The sequence below is a fragment of the Rhipicephalus sanguineus genome, chromosome 7 (genome assembly GCF_013339695.2).
Source record: "Rhipicephalus sanguineus isolate Rsan-2018 chromosome 7, BIME_Rsan_1.4, whole genome shotgun sequence".
NCBI lineage: Eukaryota > Metazoa > Arthropoda > Arachnida > Ixodida > Ixodidae > Rhipicephalus > Rhipicephalus sanguineus.
This window is the reverse complement of record NC_051182.1, coordinates 161,969,032-161,972,426: the sequence shown is the minus strand read 5'-3', so window position 1 is coordinate 161,972,426 and position 3,395 is coordinate 161,969,032. Positions and strand designations below refer to the sequence as shown.

Sequence of the window (3,395 nt, the reverse complement as noted above, 5' to 3'; positions counted from 1 at the left end):
TGAAGCCTAAATTTTAAGTCTCAAAGGCTATGCTTACTTCCGTTTGCAACGCAAAATACGTCATGGCCGCCATGATTTGTACAAAAAAATGATTACGTTTGTAAAAACTTAGTACAGTTACTTCTAAATTACAATGAGCGGCAATATAAAGCATGAATTTGTACATAATCTTTCCCTAAGTTGTGACCATGGTTGTGACACGCGTCGACGTCGTCACCATCACCGCCATCGCCATCACGTTTCCTTTCGCACATGTACATGTACGCACATTGCGTACATGTTTGTTTGGACCAGTCGTGGTTGGGTCTTGAGGTTTGGTCCTGCCAGGGCCAACGCTGCCAGCAGCGACGTTTGTCCGCCGCTTTTTATCTGACGTATGTGCACTTACGTTGACCGCTGTTGGGTGTTGTGTGGTGGATGTTCTCTGGCTGTGTCGCGTGCAACAAGAACAGTAGAAGAGTTTCTGAACTCCGGTCGCCTCGGCAGTGGGCCATTGGCCAGCAAAGGTACGTACTACTTACGCTCTCTTATGCTTTCCTTTAGTGAATAAGGCCGTTGTGTAATGCGTGAATGGAGGTTTTTGTTTCTTTTCGCAGTTGCGTGTTCCTAAACCCATAGTTCATACCGTGTCGTCTGGCATGGACGTAGACCACTGTTGGGTACTGTGTCGCGTACAGCAAGAACCCTGTCCGCCCCGGCAGTGGGCCATTGGCCAGCAAAGGTACGTTCTCTTATGGTTTCCTTTAGTGAATAAGGCCGTTGTGTAATGCGTGAATAAAGGTTTTTGTTTATTTTCGCAGTCGCGTTTTCCCAAACGCACAGTTCTGTATCGCCGTGCATGCCTCGGTGATATCGACATCATTACTTCTGCTTCGTTTCCTTGATGTAATGGTTTGTAGCTGCCAGAGTAGCCATGATAAGCTTAGTTTAGCCTGTCCTTTTGTAGTACTGTGCATTTGTTAGCGTTGTTTTTCGTGGTATGTCGCAGCTGTAGTTGTTTTTATTTGTTTAGCTGTGTGCGCTTGCTTGTTGTCTCTTTCCCTAGCATGCCAAAGCTTAGTTGGAATAAGCGCCATGCTCAAATCAGCCAATGGCGGAACTGTGCACATACACGCTATGATTTGTGGACTAACACATCATTTGTCGAGAGAAGAGGGAGCAATGTTTAGGTGACTGAGAATTTATTGTACAATCCAGGGCTCGTGCTGCGATATAATATTTGACTTGTGTGTTCTCGGGAGCCTCGACTACCTATTGGCAGCGCTTTCTGACCATGCTCAAAAAGTGTTGCGGGTCCCCTGTAAGGTAGCGATACCGGCTAGGTGAACTGATTAGCTCCTATATTGAAAATTAGAAAATGGGAAAAGTACAGTTTGCCTTCATAGAATGGGGAAATTCTCTTGCAGTTCATTGCAGTCAGTGATCCAGTTCCTTAATTCGCTCCTGAATACTGCTTGATCGCATGCTTATTCAAAGGCTGTTAGCTAAACAATCTACACGGACCTCATCGAGGTTGTGTGAAAGCTAGTATTTGGAAATATATATATATATATATATATATATATATATATATATATATATATATATATATATATATAGATATATATATATATATATATATATATATATATATATATATATATATAGTCTCGCAGAGAAAACGAGCCCCAAAAGTAATCGTCTGTCCTATATATATATATAATACAGCGTTTGTAGCCGTATTTAGTGCATAACACACCTTTCCTTTCATGTTAGCAGTTTTAATAAAAGCAGCGCTTCATTGTTTGCACCTGATTGGGAACTAATGCATCACACACAATGCTTAGTCGTGTCCAGTATGAATGTTCTCAAGCTTTCAAGAAATGTTCTCCGTCACCATTTAATGATGATGACACCATACTTGGCACCCTTGATGGATGGCCGTTTGTAGCAGGTTTTAGCTTTGTACTTGACTCTTCACTGCAGTTAATGCCCTGACTCATTTTATCCTGGAGAAAAGACATATTACATTGGATAATAATTAACTTTCACCTCCTCCAGTTAATTACTTAGGTGTCATGTTTTTTTTAAAGAATTTAATCTACTTTTCTTGAAGCAGTGCGCCTTCATGTCACATTTTTTGGGGGAAAGACCGACAGTCTCTGCGTATCTTAATACTTTTTCAATTTACGATAGTTTTGGGTGCCCTCTCAAAGTCATAGAATTGGGGCTCCATTGATGTGTTTTGCAAGATAGCCATTTTAAGGCATAAAATAGAAAGAGCAATGCGACAAGTTTCTCTGGTTCAAGCAGTTTCATGAACTCTCGATTCCTTTACTGTACCGGCTTTATTTTTTTTTACCTTCCTTTCTACTTGAATCCAGGCACACAGCGATCGGACTGAGCATATCAAGTAGCCCCTCCTGTGACCCACAAGACCACACTCATTCGGCCGACGAGCCTGTCTGGACTTACGTTGAGAGTGCTGGCAGACAGTTTGTTTTTTCTGGACTTATGTTGGGACTGCTGGTGGACAGTTCCGGTTTTAGTCTTCAGCTGGTGCACAGTTCACTTTTATCACACCGCCTCATTTCTTTTGAGTGTATCTGCGTTCTCTAGACATTTAGCCTGTGTTCTTACACGTTGAGAGTACTCCTATGGTTTACAGCATTGCTTTGCTCATATAAACTTTTGTGATACTGCCTTGTTGCTTTCGACTCACTTCATTCTCTTGTCATTTCGCCAGTATTGAAACACTCTTATGATTGTATGTGCAGTAATCTTTCAGGGCAATGCATTGTACTCATTGTGTGTAACAAAACATTGCAATAGCCTGAGAAGAGTATTGCACATTTGATGTGTTATCAGATGTGTTATATACCTAAAAGGAACAATGTGAGGTATGCAGCGCGCTCTCCATAGAAGGCAGTACAATACACGAGGGTAGCGATGCGGGCTTGTTGGTCTGTCATGGTTCTTGGATGTGGGCGCGAAAAGACAAGGACGAAGGGAGGAAGACACACACACTGGCGCTACTGACAACAAACGTGTCTTCCTCCCTTCGTCCTTGTCTTTTCGCGCCCACATCCAAGAACCAGTACAATACAACTGCTCTTTTATGCCGAGACACCTACACCTACTTCCAAAATCATAAATACTAAAATTTACAAAATAGTGATTCGCAACAGTTACTTTCAGGTTACAACAGTACATATAGCGAGCACTCAAGTGAGCGAAAAGTATTGTGGCCTACAGTCTGTCGAGCGTTCGTTTTTGAGAGCCATAATTAATGCACCTCACAAGCCGCTAGACGTCATGTGGATGCGAGTTTAAGGAATGAACATCTTTTAATATGTACTGATGGGCTAGTTGGTGAGCCATGATTTTCAATAGGCAGCGCACAAAAGGGCAACAAA

General features: G+C 42.2%; 1 long non-coding RNA gene across 1 annotated transcript; it reads left to right on the top strand.

The window, feature by feature from the left end:
* The first annotated feature begins 259 nt into the window (after positions 1-259).
* Positions 260-2,435, top strand: LOC119401006 (uncharacterized). The gene is made up of 3 exons (XR_005185354.2): positions 260-506; positions 597-721; positions 2,364-2,435. It is a non-coding gene; the product is annotated as an uncharacterized LOC119401006 (long non-coding RNA).
* Positions 2,436-3,395: the final 960 nt, after the last annotated feature.